Here is a 20,912-nt window from a genome sequence, read left to right as displayed (position 1 = left end):
GGAAGGGGCGAGGCCATGGTGGAATTTGAAAACAAGGATGAGAATTCTGAAATCGAGGCATTGCTTAACTGAAAGTCAATGTAGGTCAGCGAGCACAGGCGTGATGGGTGAGCGGGACTTGGTGTGAGTTAGGACACAGCAGCCGAGTTTTGAAGAACAGGGGTGATGTGCGAACAGGACTTGGTGTGAGTTAGAATACAGGCCGCAGAGGTTTGGATGACCTCAAATTTATAGAGGGTGAAATTTATATATAATTATATATATTCAATCCTCGTTGTCATAGGCTCCAGCATAAAACTGCTTTTAGCTAGGTCGCAATTAACACTGTCATTTATATACATGGTATATTTGATGTGTAAAATGAAGGACAGTAGCACACTGTATTCTTCTCAGCTTGAAATCCGGGCAGAGGAGAGAGAGCTTTGCCATTTATCTGACTGAGCTAGGCCCTGGGAGCACATGATGCTGACAATGGGTGACTATTGTATAAAGGACTGTGTTCTCCTCTCAAAGCATGAGACGTTTTCCAGAACTGAGTTGCTAATCTGTAGCTGCACCAGACTAGGATTGTCCCAAGTTGTCTTCCTGAGGTACCTGATCTCAGTACTGCCAATAGTAAGGGACTACAATCAGTCTCAGCGTCTATCGAGGAAGTCAAAATCAATTAGGGGCCTCACTCCTGATCACCGTCCAATGACGTGTTGCACATGAGGATGGGTGCTGGCTGGGCTATGACACTCCTATTCTTGCCAGTTGGGCGAGCTCATATACCTGTGACAGGGGAACCCAGTGAGAGCCACCTTCTCGATGAAAGGGGAAATTGGAGGACACTGCTTCAAAAACGTTGATCTGAACAGCAACTAGAGTTCAACCAAAATGTTAACGAGGTTAAATTATGTGCTCAAATACCTAGAGTGTGAGCTGTGGCTCAGTGGGTAGCACACTTGCCTCTGAGTCAAAAGGTTGTGGATTCAAGTCCCATTCCAGGGACTTGAGCACAAAAATCTAGGTTGACACTTCAGTGCAGTGCTGAGGGAGCGCTGCACTGTCAGAGGTGCCTCTTTCAGATGAGATGTTAAACCAAGCCCTTGACTGCTCTCTCAGGTGGGCCTAGTCCTGTGACACTATTTCGAAGAAGTTCAGGGGTGTTATCCCCTGTGTCCTGGCCAATATTTATCCCTCAATCAACATAACAAAAACAGATTATCTGGTCATTATCACATTGCTGTTTGTGGGAGCTTGCTGTGCGCAAATTGGCTGCCGTGTTTTCCAAGTTACAACAATGACTGCACTCCAAAAGTACTTAATTGGCTGTAAAGCACTTTGAGACGTCCAGTGGTCGTGAAAGGCGCTATATAAATTCAAGTCTTTCTTTCAAAATGCAAAATGTGTTACATCGCTTGTTGTACACTGTGAACATCATTGTGTACACTATTACATGTGTCCCAGTGTATGACCGCCGACACTTGTCCGCCCATTGTGTTGAGGGGAGGTTATTTTTCTCATACCACGCTGTAAGTATATACACCGATTTCCGCTATTGCGGTATAAATCCATCCATTACGCTGTGTGATGCTGCTCCATCAGGATATCCGATTGCCCAAACGGAACAACTGGCCGTCATTCGAAAGGACATCCTCCCGAGTGCCACAGGATGTTCACCAATAAATCTAATTGATTAAAGGTTGTCCAATGCAGATGAGATTTGCTGAACCCCACTGAAATCACCAATTTGAAACAGAAATCAAGCTCCATCCACTTGCATTATTAAGTTAGTGTTTGAGACCACGTCAATGCCCGTCAGTTTATTCAATAAAAATACAAATCCCACGAAATCACGACGTGTAGAAAACGGACAATTCATCTTTCTGTTTACTCCAATTAACCCTTTACTGCAACCCAGGTTAGAATGATTGTATAGCTGTAATGAGGGGTAGAGTAGAAAGAATGAGAAATTACGATATGAGTCAGTACAGGTCAACAACATGTGTATGATCACACGTCTATCGGATACGGTCACCGTCTTATCCCATTTAACGCTGTCAAACTTGGCGACAATTGGCGAAATAAAGGCAGATGGTGTCAGATGAGCGGGGCTACGGGAGCTCTATATCGAGTTCTCTTGGGTCCGCTCCAATAGACTTGTGATGACGCAACTCCAGCAAAGCTGCAAGCTAACTGATAAATCGTGACACCGAAATCGACATAGGGGTATTTCAGTAACTGCCTCGGCGTCGCGTGGAGATCAGAGGGAGCGACCAATAACCTTCATAGGAGTGAGTCTTTTCAGGCCTGCCACGTTACACGAAGCAACATCCACAGGCGGAATCTGGGTTCAATAACCTGCTGGCATTTTCACAACCTGCCCGTCCGTTCTGTGCCTTCGCTCGGTGTGGCATGCCCGGACACTTCTAGTCATTTTAGAGCTTGAGTTATAGGACTTTGTAAGAACAGAATAGAAGGCAGTTTGGCTTGGCTTTGCCATGGCAGAGAACAGTAGCTACCGGAGGTCATGCTGTATCTCAGACTAGCGGTTAGCAAGATGGTCAAACCCCAAACTGTAGGTGTGTGATATCACTATTAAGATGCTTCACCGATTGAATTAAATTTTACTCTGTCACTCTTTTAAACTGCGGTATTAACCCACTTATTTCAAAACCATATTAATAGGCTAGAAATTGTAATAGCCTAGAAATTATGCCTTGTAAACTTACTATAGGAAATATAAACGCGTTCATCTGAAATTATTTTTCCGCTATTTTAAGGGAGAGGTTGTCCCATTTAGTGTATTTATTTATTTATTTATTTATCTATATATGTCCACCTATGAGTTCATCCAAGTCTTAAAAGTAATATTTAGCATTCACTTTGAATGTGGCGTGCCCAGGGATGAAGTACTGAAGGTGCAACTTGTACATGGAAATCTGCCGATTAGCAGCCCGTGTTCCTTATCCGGATGTGACGGTGTATCCTGATGGAACAGGGCAGTTACACAGTAAAATCTCAGATCATTGAGACACTTCTCTGATCTCCTCAAAAGCTCGGCTCCACCAAAATGTAATGCTCGAAATCTAGAGTGGGCCACTTAATAAAATAGAACTGTGATTGGTAATAACGGGGCGTGTTATCCACTTTTGGAAAGGGATGTGTTTACCATTCACTCCGCCCCCACCCATCCCCCCTCCCCCCTTCAATTTTTGTAGAATTAAATGACAACACGTTTAAAATGATGATCTAATTCGTTTTCCGCTGGATGCCAGACGTCCTTCTCTTGTTCTTCTTAAGCAGTCCCTCGGAGTCGAAGAAGACTTGCTTCCCACTAATCTGAGTTCTCAGGCGACCGATGAGTCCAATGCTGGACCTACGGTCTCTGTCACAGGTGGGGCAGGCGGTGGTTGGAGGGACGGGTGGGTGGGGTGCTTGGGTTGTCGAGCGCTCTTTCCACTGTTTGTACTTGGCTTCCGCATGCTCCCGGCGAAGAGACTCGAAGTGTTCGATGCCTTCCCGGATGCTTCTCCTCCACTTTGAACAGTCTTGGGCCAGGGATTCCAAGGTGTCGGTGGGGATGTTGTACTTTTTCAAGGAAGATTTGAACGTGTCCTTGAAGCGTTTCCTCTGCCCACCTGGGGTTTGCTTGCCGTGTCGGAGCTCTGAGTGGAGCGCTTGTTTTGAGCATCTAGTATCGTGCATGCGGACGATGTGGCCCATCCATTGGAGCTGATCGAGCATTGTCAATTCTTCGATGCTAGGAATGTTGGCCCGAGCAAGAACACTGGCATTGGTGCGACTATCCTGCCAATGGATTTGCAGGATCTTGCGGAGGCAGCATTGATGGTACTTCTCTAGTGTTTTGAGATGCCTGCTTTACAAAGTCCACGTCTCTGAAGCATACAAAAGGGCAGGTATCACTGCTGCTTTGTAGATTATGAGCTTCGTGCCGCATTTGAGGTCCTTTTCCTCAGGTGACTGAAGGCTGCACTGGCACACTGAAGGCGGTGTTGGACTTTGTCATTGATGTCTGTCCTTGTTGACAGTAGGTTCCCGAGGTATGGAAAATGGTCCATGTTTTCTACGGCCTCGTCATGGATCTTGATAATTGGGGTGCAGTACTGTGTGGCAGGTGCAGGTTGGTAGAGAACCTTTGTCTTACGGATGTTTAGTGTAAGGCCCATTCTCTGGTATGCTTCGGTGAAGGTGTTGATGATGATTTGGAGTTCAACCTCTGAGTGTGCCCAAATGCAAGCGTCGTCTGCATACTGTAATTTGATGACAGGATGGGACGACCTTGGATCTGGACTGGAGGTGACGGAGATTGAACTGTTTCCTGTTTGTCTGGTAGATTAGCTCCACTCTAGCAGGAAGCTTATTACGGGTGAGATGGAGCATTGCAACAAGAAAGATTGAGAAGAGCGTTGGTGCGATGACACAGTCTTGCTTGAACCTGGTCTGCATGTGTATTGAGTCTGTGGTAGATCCGTTGGTCAGGATCACGGCTTGCATGTCATCATAAAGCAGGCAGAGGATCATGATGAATTTCTGAGGGTAGCCGAATTTGAGGAGGACACTCCATAATCCCTCCCAGTTGACAGTGTCGAATGCCTTTGTGAGGTCAAAGAAGGCCATGTACAGAGGTTGATGCTGCTCCCTGCATTTTTCTTGAATTTGACATGTGGTGAAGATCATGCTCTTTGTGCCAAGTAGACTGGGACATGGAAACTGGTACTTATCAATGGTCGGGACCTGGGCATCAATCTGGAACAGAGTTCCTGACCTCCAGAAGATCACCGAGGTAAGCCAATGGCATAACAGTAATGGAACAGAAACTGACAGATATGGAGAGAATGGCCTTATATGGAATGCAAATTTATATTTTTCTACTCAAATGCAAAAAGTACAATTGCTAGTCTTTATTTCTAAAGTGTTGATAAAAACCATATATGGAGAGCAAGTTACAACAGAAGAAATATTTTAGTTTCTATGTTGGAAAATAATGATGACTGCATACACAATTAAACTCCTTTTTAAATGGAATTGATGGTCATTATATGTGGAGCAAATCTGAATGATTTTATTGTTTTCACACAGAAAAATGAACCAATGTCAAATTGTACGAGGCCATTAACTTCAAGGCATATGTGGTGACTATCTGAAAGGCATAGATGGTGACTGAGCTGAATTAGTCACTTGCCAATCAATGTTGCAAATGAAATAATTCTGAACGAATTTGTCACAACAGGAGCACTAATCCTTAAGCTTTGTGAATGAGGTTTACACACAGTGCAAGGACTGCAACAAGTAACAGACTATCCTGAGGAAAACTGTGGAAAGGCGGCTTCACGCAATTCATTGGGAGGGAAACAATCCATGGCATGGGGTCTCATGCGGATGGGTGACTGCATAGACACCCTGGTCTGTACAATACTCATACCAGGATTTAGGAGGAGGTTTTAAGAAAGAACGTGCATTTATAAGGTACCTTTTACAGCAAATAGGTTACAGTTTTACAGTAGGTTTAAAGTGCGATCACTCTCCTGTATAAGGGAACACAATGGCCAATTTGTGCACAGCAAGATCCCACAAACAGCAATGAGATAAATTACCAAATAATCTGTTTTATGGTATTGACTGATGAATAAATATTGGCCAGGACACTGAGAGAACGCACTTATTCTTTGAATAGTGTCAGGAGATCTTTTACATCGATCGAAAAGTACAGAGGTGAAGGTGCAGGGTCCCAGTTTAATACCTCTGATAGTGTAGCACCCCTTCAGTGCTGCATTGGAGTGTCAGCCTAGATTATGTGCTCAAGTTCCTGGAGTAGGGCTTGAACCCACAACCTCTGACCTAGATGTGAGCATGCTACCAATGGAGCCAGGTTTTAGAAGAGTCTCGAGGATCTGGACAGAAGATCCCCTGCTGTGTGCTCCTCAATTGGCCGTGGATACCTCAATGAGTCAGCTTATGATTAGCAGATCCTGCTGATATATTGCCTGGGTCCATACAGATAGATTGGAAGATTGTCCAGGAAGTTTGAAGGAATTGAACATGCAAATATGCACTGTACTGTTCCACATGATTGTAGTGCATCAATTAGGTTCCATACTCTGAGGGTGCGTGATAGGTGTGGCTAATGAGATGGGGATGTCACAATGTAGATAGAGAGAGGGGGATGGCTGGGGGTGCAAGGTACGTTGGTGTGAGTAAGGATATGCAGGAGCAGGGTAAGGAAGGCAGAATTATGGAGAGGCACAGCAGGACGAGGCTGAGTGTGGCTTTGCAGTAACGTTTTCTGATCTAATGAGATCATTGAAACATTTTCAACATTGCACCTCAATCCTCCTGACCACATCCCTGTTGTTGACCCCCTCTGCAATCTGCAACCATGCTGTGTTGATGTCTTAGGGAGGTCTCTTCCGCCCATAGGAAGGGAAAAGGACCTCCCTGCATGCTCTATGAGTCATAAGCAAACCTGGGTGCAGCCCTCTGCCTCTGTGCAGTCATTGTCAGTGTTTGCAGTGCTCCAATGCTATAGTGCACTGACAGCACTATGTTAAATTAAACTTCAAATCTAATGTGACCATGGCCCCTTTAAAGATCCCAGTTGAAAATGCGTAATGAATGATGTCACCAGACCTGCTCCATCTAATTGTGCTGGGTAACGCACTTTCACATACATATGAAAGGTATGTTCATTTTCAACAGCCGCTGGAGTCAGCAGGAGGGTCGCGACCCCCTATGGACACTGCCCACACTGAGGACGAGGTAGGCAAAATTCCGGCCGATGTGGTCCTGATTTTACTACAAAATCCTAAAAGGGATGCTCTTACGGTGTTGATGACCAGATTAATTGTTGCCCTGCCTTATGATAACCTTAAGTCATATTTTTAAATTCTCATCCTGGTTTTCAAATCCCTCCATGGTCTTGCCCCTCCCTATCTCTGTAATCTCCTCCAGCCCTCCAAGATATCTGCGCTCTTCCAATGCTGGCCTCTTGAGCATCCCCAAAAGTAATCACTCCACCATTGCATTCAGCCGCCCTGGTCCTAAGCTCTGGAAATCCTCACTAAACCTCTCTGCCTCTCTAACTCTCTTTCCTCCTTGAAGACCCTCCTTAAAACCTACTTCTTTAATCAAGCTGATGGGTTGAAATTTGCCGTCGGAAGTGTATCTGGGATCACATGGTCCAGGTCCTCCTATCAGAAAGGAGAATTGCTCATGCTTATTACAAACGGAATCCCCATAAGGAAATCCATAAATAATTAAATAATTTACACAACTAGAATAAAAATGTTACCATTTTCAAATGTAATTAAACATCCCTTTAGTGAAGCATTTACAATTAAACAAAATTTAAAATGGGAAAAATAATTTTAAGCCGGGCCAAAATGTACATAAAATAATGTTAAATGCCTGCTTTTACCAGGCGTAAGGATTTTGTGGGCATTTGCTCCGCAGTATTTGGGCAAATAGTCCAACCAGCAAAAGTGATTTTTGGGTCGGTGCGATAGATCTATCAAGGCCCCGCAAGGTCCGGGTTTTCACGCATGCGTAGCGCATGTGGACACCCAGAACTTGCAGGGCCTTTTCCAAGGATTACCATGGCGTACGCCATGGGTAACGCAAAATTCAAGCTAATATCTCCTCGCTGGCTCCGTGTCAAATTTTGTTTGCTAAAGCTCCTATGAAGTGCATTGGGACTGTTTTACTATGCTATATTGTTTTTTTTTTGAAATTCGTAGCCAATCGTTCCAATTCTTTGTCAAATCACAAACGCCAGAGGTCACCTTGGGCCCATTCAAGGATCACTCTGCGCCAATGCTCTTAGCCAAAAGGCCTAGAGCCACTGCACCGTTCCTGGAAGTACTGCAATACCAGGTTCGTGCCATGGAGGTGGATGGGTCAGGTCCCCCACACACCTCCTGTTTCCAAAAAAGCAAGCACATACCCTCCTGATCCAGGGAGAACCACCCGGAGGTCACGGTGGCCACTCCCCTGCCAGGTCAGCCACGCATGATCCTAGCCAAAAGGTACTACGCTATATTGTTGTTATTGTAAGTAGTAAAATTAATGCAAGATGCTCTTAAAATATCTCAGATTTAGTAGGTCTCATTCCCAGCCAGATGTCTCAGACCTCAGCTGGTGCACTCCAGTCTGCCTACGACCTGTCTAGTCTCTTTCCACTTCAGGAAGCAACTGGAATCAGTCCAACGGATGTCTTGGGTCTGCCAATCTCACGTAATGGGCTCATCCTCCAATGCTCAGTGACTCCATTAATGTCTAACTTGTTGTGTGCCTCTTAATTGATAATGTGTTTAAGTCCTTTTGTTTTCTTGCGTGACGCATAGTAACAGAAATAGAAGTCATATTCGTCACAGAGGAGTTTGACACGCAGCATACGAATCTCTTCCTCGAACACTTGCTGGCCACCGTTCTGACTGGGCTTCAAGTTAAATAAACACACATTTCCTCAAAGCCTAGTTATTGAATTTATCACAGTGCAGTGGGCCCCTCGTGATAGCACTCTGCCCTTCCTGTAACTGATGTTTTTTTTGTTCAGCTTCCAAAGACGGGGTTTTAGAGAAAGTGATACTGGAGAAAGGATCTCAGTCACAGCCACTACCTTCAGTCTCAAAAGGGCCTCCTTCCTCCCTGTGGTAACAGTGGGAGTGCTTTATTGGGAGTGGGATGCTCACTCGACGATCCACCATAACCTCGGCGGCAGAGCTACGAAAACCCTAGAACAACACATTTCTGTCATTTTCCGAGCTATCCACGGCTCTTCCGCCGAAGTTACAGCGGATAAGTGAAAGAATCCACGCGGAAATTCATCTTCTCTGTGCAAATCTGTGTACGTTTGTGTGCATACGTCATTTGTACACGTGGATACATAATTGATTGGTGTTTGCATATATGGAAAATTGTGTATATATAACATATATAAAAAATAAGTGAATACATTTATATATTTATGTTCTATTTATGCTCATACACAGAGAAGGACTTCCCCAGTCCTGAGCGGGGTATTGGATACCTGGGCGAATGAACATGGGACAATCAGGCACCCCTCTGATTTCCCCCCCATCTATTTAATGAATGGATGGAAGATCGGGTGGGCTGCCTTGCTGCACCCACTGACCTTGGTCGTACTTTCCTGTATTCGCTGCTGCCAGGCAATCCAAGAGGTGTAGGAAGAGGAGAATCAAATGGTAATCACTTTAATTGTGGTGGGCGGTGTGCAGTGGGTGGTCGTGAATTGAGCGGCCAGTACAATCCAATATCGCCCGTTTTACATCATGGCCCGGAGCTGAAATTGCCCCCACCATATCCCAAACTTTTCCATTGCGACCGGAACAATTCTTCCTCCTCACTAACCATTCCACTGTCTAGGTTTGTAGCACTGTTATCAGCAATTCAATCCTGTTTCATTTCAACCGAACAAAACAATTAACTCCCCCAGGAAGATTTTATTGATTATAATTGGTGAGCTGATTAAAATGATAGGTCATTCAACAAAGTTTGTTTGTAAGTTTGCAGAGCTACAGGGAAAGGGCGGGGAGTGGGACTGGCTGAAGTGCTCTTGCAGAGCGCCGGCTGTGCTGTAACCATTCTCTGATTCTGTGATTCTATGTGTTCAATCAGAAATAATTGAAATATTGCAATTAAAATGTCCTCAACAGGACCATTTTCTGGGGCGTTTGCAGATGCACCTTCGGGCTCTGACCTGTTTTGTTTCCACAATCTAATGCGAATATCAGTCGGGCCCATAAACGGATACATGATTTCGCAAGCACTTCAAAGCAAACTTGTCCCTTCCCTTATTGGAACAAATCCACGATTGTCCAGTGAGGCGGAGGGTTCTTCAGATCGTGTCTGCTTGGGACTTGGGCCAAACATCCAATTTACACAAGGAAACCTTAACAGTCGTTTCTGTGCACCGGTAACTGGAGTGAAAACACACACCTGCCTGTCAGCTACAGCCCAGGAGCTGTCCGAATAGTGACAAGTGACTCTTTAAACCCACTAAAAGAGGGGAGAAGGATTGTGTACGCTGGTCTTGAATAAATTTAAGACAGAGATAGACAGCTTCTTAACCAATAAGGGAATAAGGGGTTATGGGGAGCGGACAAGGAAGTGGACCTGAGTCCATGATCGGATCAGCCATGATCGTATTAAATGGCGGAGCAGGCTCGAGGGGTGATATGGCCTACTCCTCTTCCTACTTCTTATGTTCTCATTGGGTTTGCGCCATTTGTTTGGGATGCGTTGCATTGTGTTGTTGAAACGTGTTTATCTTCCACCTCTCTGGTTTTCTATAACACTCGGGAGGGACAATGTGTTTCAATATCAGTTGTAGAGATAAAAATAAAATTACCAGGAACAAAATAGTGTAGGTTAAATAGTGGTAAGTTATCAGCCTTGCTCAGTTGGCAGCAATGAGTCAGAAGATTGTAGGTTCCAGTCCCACTCCAGAGACTTGAGCACAGAATCCAGGCTGACACTCCAGTGCAGTGCAGAGGGAGGGAGTGCCGCCTTGTGGGATGTGGCTCTTTCCCAGGTGGGTAATGCCCTCTCAGGTGGACATAAAAGATCCCATGGCACTATTTCAAAGAAGAGCAGAGCAGTTATGCCTGTTGTCCTGGCTAATATTTATCCCTCAACCAACGGACCTAAAATTCGGGTGACGGGCTTCCCACGCGCCTTCGTCTGAAAATCGGAAAAAGATTGCCACCTACCTGTTCTTCCTGCGCCCTCCAGCGATCCCGATCTGAGGCCTTCTCTCCCTGCGCATCGGAGCGCGTTGGAGGAAGCTGGAGTCACATGGCACTGGACAGCCAATGAAGGTACAGTGTTCTCATAATAGGAGTCCTCATTATTATGAATGAGAAACAGCCCCCCTCCCCCCAACAACCAAACACAAATAAAAACATTTTAGAAACAGCTCACATATTTAACATTAATTTAAATTAAAGTTAATACATGTGTTAGAAAAAATATATATTTTTCGAATTTAAAAAAAAAGTTTTGTAATTAGGTTTTAAAGGAAACTTACCTTAGTGGACAGCGTTTTTAACATAACAATGTGTTTTTAAATATTATTGTTATATGTTTATATGTTTTAAAACTCTTATGCTGGTAAAAGTAGACTATGTGCCTTTACCCTGCTTTTACCTGGCTCAAGAGTTTAAAGGGCAGTCGCTGGGCAAGAGATGGGCAAATAGTGCAATCTCGCCCGCGCGAATGTCCTTGTCCCGAAGATGCATTGGATCTGTCAAGCCAGAACTTGACACATTGGAAAAGCTGGTTTTCAGCGCTTACAGACCTGGTGAGGCTGGAATTTCAAGCCCAACATCACTAAAACAGATAATCTGGTCATTATCACATTTTTGTTTGCTGTGTGCAAATTGGCTGCCGCATTTCCTATATTATAACAGTGACTACACTCCAAAAGTACTTAACTGGCTGTAAAGCATTTTGGGACATCCTGAGGTCATGAAAGGCACTATATAAATGCAAGTTCTTTCTTTACACTGCATAGAGTGTGAAGCCCAAGGGGTGAGACAGCTGCCCTAGAGAATTCACGCAGCTGCACTTCAGATTCAGGTGAGGATCAGGCCCCAAAGTTGTAAGGGGTCATTTTGTGATGCTCAGCTGCTGACATAGGGTCGCGTTGGTTCTGAGTACAGTTTGGGGAATTGGGGCTATTGTTGCCATACCTCTTACTGATGCTCACATCTCGCCAAGCTCCTCTGTGGCAGTGCAACATGATCTCTATTACTGTCATTTGTGTCACTGTGAAGTGAAAACTGCTTGGCAACAGTGCAGAAGTGACAGTATAACTGTACTCCAAAGCTTTGAAGATAGGTGCTTCAAATATTAATTTGACACATTTCACATGTCCTCTTTTTTAAGAAACAGGAGGCACTAGCCAGTTTAAAATGAGCAGGTTACTCCATCATTAAAATAATAGGCTGAGGAATTCCATAGAGACATATCAAGCTTGACATTTAAAGAAAGGAAAGAAAAAGAAAGACTTGCCTTTATATAGCACCTTTCACAACCTCTGGGTGTCCCAAAGCGCTTTACAGTCAATGCAAAACTTTTGAAGTGTGGTCACTGTTGTAATGTAGGGAGCACAAAGTATGATCTGATTTATTAATGTTGGTTGAGGGATAAATATTGGTCAGGACACCGGGGGGAACTCCTCAACTCTTCTACACATAGTGCCGTGGGATCTTTTACATCCACCTGAGGGGGTAGATGGGGGCTCGGCTTAACATCTCATCCAAAAGATAGCGCATCTGACAGTGCAGCACTCCCTCAGCACTGCACTGGAGCATCAGCCTAGATTACGTGGTCAAGTCTCTGGAGTGGAATTTGAACCCATGACCTTCTGCTCAGAGGCGAGAGTGCAACGATTGCTCCAGGGCAGTGCCAAACCTGTTCAGAGAATGCTCCAATGATCGCATTAGGCCTCCTCAGACCTTTCAATTTTGAAAGCAAAACTTTGGAAACAAGTTGGAGAAAGCTGGCAGGCCCCATGGGGGAACCGAACTCTGGGCATGAGCTCATGGTGGATTCATAGCCTATAATATAAACAGAGTGACAATTGACAACACCGCTGTCACTAGACCCGCTGTATTATATATGGTGCAAAGCATCCAGCCACTGATCCAACTAGTTTCAGACCAGGCCTTTACATTCCTTATCAAGAAAGCATTGGGCTTCTTCAAACATGTGGAACTGTATCACCGAGTCAAAACTTCAACCGTTTTCCAAAGAAGTGAGCTTGACCTGTGACTCTCCCTGAGCCAAGAAGACATTGAAAAGTTTGCCAGCACTGATTTTTCTGAAGATCGTTTCAGACTTGTTGTGAGAACGGGATGTTTTAAATGTGAGCTGTGTCCGCCATAGCTCAGTGGGTCACACTCTCACCCCTGAGTCATGAAGGTCAAGCCCCAGCCCAGCAATTTGAGTACATCATTCAGGCTGACACTCCGGTGCAGTGCTGTTGGAGATGGTGTCTTTCAGATGAGGCATTTAATTGAGGTGCAGTCTGTCCTCTCAGGTGGATGCAGAAAAGCACAGAAATGAGAGCAAAACAACAATGAAATATTCAAATAAGTGAAAGTATTTTCATCAAAAACCCTTCACATGCTGCAAACAACTGGGACCCCAGGGATATACAGCTGCTATATTCCTCTTTGATGAATCTGATGAATACACCAAAGGATATTTAGCTTTTTCAAAATTTGTAGCTTCATCCCTTCAGTCTATTTGAAACCAAATTAAGTTTTCAATTTTTATAAATTTCTGATGCCCTTTAAAGAGAGCATTCATGTCCTCATTATTGATAGTAAAATACAGAAACTCCTACTTAAAAGCAAGGAGCCCTGAATATTCATGGTAAACCCATCAGCACCTGAAAGAGAAAATACAGGCTAATAGTTTGAACGGCCTCCCTTGGTCAGAACATGCTCTGCTTTTAATTTGATTCACAGATTTTCCTTTTAATGCCACTGAAAATGGTCTTCCCTTGTCTGCGCTGCCTGGTAGCCACTTGTGTTCTGCAGGACTGGAGATAATGGGTTGTAAGTTACGGCCCTACGGGAAGGTATGAGGTGCGCACGCGCCCGTAGGAGCCGCACAAGTTCCGGGTTTAGGCATGCGCTGCGCATGCGCGAAAACCCAGAACTTGCGATCTGTCAAGATCCCTAGGAAAAATTAATTCGCAGGCTATTTGTCCAACTTCTGCCCAGCAAATATCCGTGAAATTCTTACGCCTGGTAAAAGCAGACATAAGGCCTGTTTTTACCAGTGCAATAGTTTTTTAAAAAATTAAAATATTTTTTTTCCCACTCATTTAATCATTAAAACACATGTACAATAAGGTAAGGTTATACTTAGCCCCTTTAAAACACTTAAATTTATTTTTCAAAAAATTAAATTTTTATATAAAATGTTTCATTATATTGTATTTTAATTAATTTTAAATATGTCATTTAAAAAAATGTATTTGTTATGTTAAATATATTTTTATGTGATCCCATTCTTGCCTGTGGGGTTTCCGGAATATCCACAATTATGAATGTACATCCTTTCCTGATATGTATACCCTCGCATTTCAGGTATCATCCTTGTAAATCTTCTCTGCACCCTCTCCAGTGCTTCTATATCCTTGTTTATAATATGGCGACCAGAACTGTATGCAGTGGTCTAAGTGTGGTCTAACCAAAGTTTGATACTTGTTTAGCATAACTTCCCTACCTCTTCCCTACCAATTCTATACCTCTAGAAATAAACCCTAGTGCTTGGTTTGCTTTTTTTTATGGCCTTGCTAACCTGCGGTGCAACTTTTAGTAATTTGTGTATTTGTACTCCGAGATTCCTTTGTTCTTCTACTCCACCCAGACTCACACCCTGCAAGTAATATGTGATCTCCTTATTCTTCCTACCAAAATGTATTACCTCACATTTATCTGTGTTGAACTTTATTTGTCAATTATATGCCCACTAACCCACTCTCTGGGTAAAGAAGTTTCTGCTAAATTCCCTGTTTGATTTATTGGTGACTATCTTATAATTATGGCCCCTAGTTTTGGTGTTGTTTAACAAACCCCAATAAATTTAAGGCGATGATGCTGCTGAATTGGAACTAGAGACTTAAGAAGCAGGGGAACAAGTTGGATATGCTATTTACTTAGCATCCTTCATTCCAGAAACATAGGGCATGGATTCAACTTTGGGAATAAAAACTGCAATATAAATGCTGAATCCACAACTAAATGTCACTCAGGTGCAACTACCTATTCACCAGGTCTTCTAGTTATCTGGTAACGGAAACACAGCTGAATGACTTCGGTATACGGCTGCTGGGATGTGTGGGACATATAAACTTGTTGGTGTCCAGGCATAATCTTGCTCTTTACATCACGGACACAGCTTATTTTTTTTATCATTAAATGTCATAAAATTAGTATAGAAAACATATTAACTAGATTTACTCACAACTAATCCATTAAATACAGCAATATGAGAAACAATTTTAACTTTCACATATTGTGTGTGGATAACGATAATGAAAATATTCCCAACTTTCTATAATTTCTTGCTTTTATAACAATCTGGTGCTAAAGATAATTGACCAAGCTTGAGCAGATCGACTGTTCAGATCGGATTACCGGTGCCAATTCAATGCTGATTTTTACCCACTTTGTACACCAGTGGCAATCAGCACAGCGCCTCTGTAACTGTCTCTGTGGAAAGCCTTTATTTGTATAATATAGACTTAGCGCTGGACTTTAGGCTTGTTGCTGCCTCTGTTTTCACTCCGGAGGCCGGCAATCATGGTGGTTAAACCTTCCGGGCGTGCGGCCAGGTTCCAGTGCCCCGCCGGGGTTTTCGGGATTGGGTTTGGCGGGACGCGGAGCATTACTGCCTGGAAGAGACGAATTGGTGTGCAACGCCTCTGGTTGCGACACCGGCTTGATATTTAGCTCCTGCCCGACCCGTACACCCTGCAGCGCCCCCTGCTGGGACCGCCTGTGAAAGCGGGTGGTCCGAGCTGTAGCAGCTGCAGTGAGGGAAGTAATGTCCACCTCAGGTAAGTGTGATTGGGTTTTTTTGCGATTTATGTTGTGGTGGTGGGAATATTTTTGGTATTTTATTTTCAGGTTTTTTTTCTTCCCAGGCCTCTCTTAGAGCGCTTCCGGGACGGCTTTTTAGCTCGAGATTCTCTCATGCTCAACCAGTCTAGCGCCCTCAGAGAGGTGTGTAACGCCTCCCTTACCAATTCGCCCCACACTCAGGGCCCAGCTGCCCCAATATTGCTGACTGAGGCGCAAACTGTTCCCGGGCGCAGACTTTACCACTCCGCCGTCATTATTGCCCCGAAATGAGCAAAGCCGAAAACCCAGCCCATTGACTTTAACATACCTTTATCCACAAGTATGAATCCAGTAAATAAATGTTGGTTATTCACACAGATGGGGAGAGCATTGGTGATGCAGAGGAGCATGATTACAATGGACATTTGATATTGAGGTAAATCATTGTGGGCAGCACTGGCAAGGCCGCATTGATCACCCACTCCTAGTTGCCTTGAGGGCATTAAGAGTTAACCACCCCTGGTGTGGGACTGGAGTCACATGTAGGCCAGGCCAGTTTTGGGTTAGTGAATCAGTAAGGTTTTCTCAATACTCCAGTAGCTCTCATCATCATTTTCTGCTGTTTAAAATAGTAAAAGAAGTTGCTCGAGTAGATACAGAGAAGCTAGTGCCTGTGGTGGGAGAATCCGGAACAAGGGGACGTAATCTTAAAATTAGAACTCAGCCATTTAGGAGTGAAATCAAGAAGTATATTTTCACACAATAGGTAATGGAAATCTGGAAATCTCTCTCCCAAAAAGCGTGTGGATTCTGAGGGAGAATTGAAAAGTTCAAGACTGAGATCAACAGAGTTTTGTTGGGTAAGGGTATCAAGGGTGATACGTCCTTACTATACAGTATAAATGCACACGAGGCCCATGCTTGAGAGAAGGTCACTCTGTGACCAGTAACTTTTATTCCAGCACTGAAGTGATGAAGTTGGGTGGAGCTTCCCCTTTTATACCTGAAAGACCAGGTCAGGAGTGTCTCCCACAAGTTCACCACCTAGTGGTCAATGTTCTCACAGTGTACAATTAGTCAGTTTATACATAGGTTCAATGACAGTTAAATATATGACATCACCTCCCCCCCCCCCCCCCCCACCCAAAAGTCTTATTGGGATCACAGGTTAAGTTTCTCTGGTGGTTTATGCTCCCTTGTAGAGCACCTGAGTTAGGGCTCCGGTTGTTGGGTGCTGGCCTGAGTGTCTGCTGTTTGCGGTGCCTCAGGCCTGTCCGGACTGCCCTCAGTGACTGGGTTCTCCTCCACTTGGTTCTGGTGTTCGGTCACCTGTGGAGGAGTGAACTCTACATCATGTTCTTCCTCTGCTTCTTCTATGGGGTTACTGAACCTCCTTTTTGTTTGATCCACGTGTTTTCGGCAGATTTGTCCATTGGTAAGTTTAACTACCAGAATCCTATTCCACTCTTTGGCAATCACAATGCCTGCGAACTATTTGGGCCCTCCAGCATGGTTGAGAACAAAGACAGGGTCACTGACATCAATACATCGCGCCCTCGCATTCTTGTCATGGTAGTCACATTGTGACTGGTGCCTGCTCTCAACAATTTCTTTCATGGTGGGGTGTATAAGGGATAACCTAGTTTTGAGCGTCCTTTTCATTAGCTCTGCGGGTGGGACCCCTGTGAGCGAGTGTGGTCGGGATCTATTGGCCAACAGGAGGCGTGATAAGCGGCTTTGTAGGGAACCCCCTTGGATTCTGAGCATTCCCTGTTTGATTATCTCCACTGTTCGTTCTGCCTGGCCGTTTGAGGCCAGCTTGAACGGTGCCGTTCTGACATGGTTGATACCATTTCCTGCCATGAAGTCCTGGAACTCAATGCTTGTAAAGCATGGGCCATTGTCACTGACCAAGATGTCAGGTAGACCATGGGTGGCGAACATTGCCCGTAGACTTTCTACCATGACAGAGGATGTGCTTGAATTGAGAATGTCACACTCGATCCATTTGGACTAGGCGTCTACTACAACCAAAAACATTTTTCCCATGAAAGGAGCTGCGTAGTCCACATGGATGCGTGACCATGGTTTGGCAGGCCAGATCCAGGGGCTAAGGGGGACTTCCCTGGGCAAATTGCCCAGCTGGGCGCACATGTTGCACCTGCGAACACAAAGTTCCAGGTCTGCATCTATCGCTGGCCACCAAATGTGTGACCTGGCAATTGCCTTCATCATGACAATGCCCTGGTGCTCATTGTGGAGTTCTCTGATGAACATCTCTCTGCCCATCTGGGGCATGACTACTCGGTTTCCCGATAGTAGGCAATCAGCCTGAATCGAGAGTTCATCCTTGTGCCTGTGAAATGGTTTGAATTCCTCAGGGCATTCCCCGTATGTGGCTGCCCAGTCCCCATTCAGGACACATTTCTTGACTAAAGACAGTAGCGGGTCTCTATTTGTCCAGACTTTGATCTGATGGGCTGTCACGAATGAGCCTTCACTTTCGAAAGCTTCCACAGCCATGACCATCTCAGCAGCATGCTCGGTTGCCCCCTCGGTGGTGGCTAGTGGGAGCCTGCTGAGTGCATCGGCGTAATTTTCAGTGCCCGGTCTGTGCCGAATTGTATAGTCATAGGCGGCTAACGTGAGTGCCCACCTCTGTATGTGGGCCGATGCATTTGCATTTATGGCCTTGTTGTCGGCCAAAAGGGACATTAGGGGTTTGTGATCTGTCTCCAGCTCAAATTTCCTGCCGAACAGGTACTGGTGCATTTTTTTTACAGCATATACACATGCAAGCACTTCCTTTCTACCATCCCATAGCCCCGTTCAGCCTGGGACAGACTTCTGGAGGCATAAGCTACCGGCTGTAACTGACCCTTGGCATTAACATGCTGCAACACACACCCGATCCCATAGGACGACGCGTCGCACGTTAAAACAAGTTTCTGACATGGGTCATATAGCGTTAACAGATTGTTGGAGCATAACAAATTTCGTTCTCTATCAAAAGCCCTTTCCTGGCTGTCCCCCCAGACCCATTCGCACCCTTTGCGTAGGAGCACGTGTAGCGGCTCTGACAGCGTGCTCAATTTGGGAAGAAAGTTACCAAAATAGTTCAGGAGCCCCAGGAATGAACGCAGCTCCGTCGTGGTACGGGGTCTGGGTGCTCTCTGGATCGCATCTGTTTTGGATGCAGTAGGTCTGATCCCGTCTGCTTCTACCCTCATCCCCAGGAATTCTACCTCTGGAGCTAGGAAGATGCACTTCACCTTTTTTAGTCGCAGACCTACCCAGTCCAGTCTGCGTAGCACCTCCTCCAGGTTGCGGAGGTGTTCCTCAGTATCACAACCCTTGATGAGGATGTCGTCTTGAAAAACCACTGTCCTTGGGATCAACTTGAGGAGACTTTCCATATTGCGTTGAAAGATCACGGCGGCCGAGCGAATCCCAAACGGACATCTGTTGTACTCAAACAACTCCTTGTGTGTCATGATGGTGGTCAGCTTCTTTGACTCACTCGCCAGCTCCTGGGTCATTTAAGCTGAGGTTAGGTCCAATTTTGAAAAAAGTTTTCTACTGGATAGCGTCGCGAAGAGGTCCTCCGCTCTCGGGAGCGGGTACTGATCTTTGAGTGACATCCGATTGATGGTGGCCATGTAATCACCACATATACTGACCGACCCATCCACCTTGAGCACCGGCACAATCGGGCTCGCCCAGTCACTTAATTCAACTGGCGAGATGATGCCTTCCCTCAGCAGGCGGTCCAATTCGCCTTCTATTTTTTCCCGCATCACGTACGGCACTGCTCTGGCCTTGTGGTGTACTGGCCTGGTGTCCGGGTTTAGGTGAATCACTACCTTGGTCCCCATGAAAGTTCAAATGCTGGGCTGAAATAGTGAGTCAAATTTGTCCAGGACCTGTGAGCATGATATTCGTTCCACAGAAGAAATTGCATTGACATCGCCCCATTTCAAGTTCATGACAGCAAGCCAACTCCTCCCCAGTAGTGTGGGACTGTCCCCCGGAACAATCCAGAGTAGCAATCTGTTCTCTGAATCTTTGTGGGTCATGACTACTGTGGCGTTGCCTAGCACTGGAATGATCTCCTTTGTGTTTGTCCGTAGCTGTGCATCAATTGGCAATAATTTTGGCCTCCTGGCCTTGGACGCCCACAACTTGTTGAACTGTTTGGTGCTCATCAGGAACTGGCTGGCCCCTGTGTCTAGCTCCATTGATACTGGGATGCCATTGAAGAGCACTTTCATCATTATCGGTGGCGTCCTGGTATATGAACTGTATACGTGCTCCACATGAACTCGCTGAACTTCAGCTTCCAGCGATTTCCCCCAGTGTCCATTTGGCCTCATAGGGCTTACATCATCCCCGTCCTCCTTGTACATCAACCTGGCTGCAGGCTTCCTGCACATACTTTTTTTTTAAAATTCGTAGCCAATCTTTCCAATTCTTTGTCAAATCACAAATGCCAGAGGTCACCTTGCACACATCAAGGATCACTCTGCGCCAATGCTCTTAGCCAAAAGGCCTAGAGCCACTGCACCGTTCCTGGAAGTACTGCAATACCAGGTTCGTGCCATGGAGGTGGATGGGTCAGGCCCCCCACACACCTCCGTGGAGGTGGATGGGTCAAGCCACCCCACCCACCTCCTATTTCCAAAAAGCAAGCATATACCTTCCTGATCCAGGGAGAACCACTTTGGGGTCATGGTTACTCCCCTGTCAGGTCAGTTACGCATGATCTTAGCCAAAAGGCCGAGAACCGAGAAGCTTCCTGCACATACGCACCAAGTGACCGCTGATGTTGCAATTTATGCAGGTGTATTGCTGATACCTGCAAGCTCTGGCTGTGTGTTTGCCTCCACACCTCCAACATGAGCTGTTGTTGGAAACAAAAGGCCCATTACCAGTCAATCATCTCTGATTGTCTGTGTAACTGTTTTTAAGCACACCATTAACAGGTGTTGATGGCCCCATTGTCCCTTGCGATGGAGTGAATCGCCGTTCAGCTAGCCATTGTCTCTGTTGAATTCCCCCTTTGGGTTCGACTACATGCTCGGGCATGTCCAATTGCCCCTGTCTGCCTGGAGAACTGTGTGCCGCGTTAACAATGTTGACTCCCTATTCATTTGCTGCATTTAAACCAAGATTTTTGTCAAACATCATTCTGGTCTCTTCCTCCCCTGAGATAAATGTCTGGGCCATCAAAGCCACTGTTTCCAGGGTCAAGTCTTTGGTCTCGATCAGTTTCTGGAAAACCCCAGCGTGCCCGATGCCCTCAATAAA

The 20,912-nt window shown here is 45.3% G+C and overlaps 1 pseudogene; it reads right to left on the bottom strand.

The window, feature by feature from the left end:
- Window positions 1-20,158: 20,158 nt before the first annotated feature.
- Window positions 20,159-20,393, bottom strand: LOC139234243 (U2 spliceosomal RNA; annotated as a pseudogene).
- Window positions 20,394-20,912: the final 519 nt, after the last annotated feature.

Source organism: Pristiophorus japonicus, chromosome 21 (assembly GCF_044704955.1).
Source record: "Pristiophorus japonicus isolate sPriJap1 chromosome 21, sPriJap1.hap1, whole genome shotgun sequence".
Lineage (NCBI taxonomy): Eukaryota > Metazoa > Chordata > Chondrichthyes > Pristiophoridae > Pristiophorus > Pristiophorus japonicus.
This window is presented reverse-complemented; position numbering and strand designations above follow the sequence as displayed.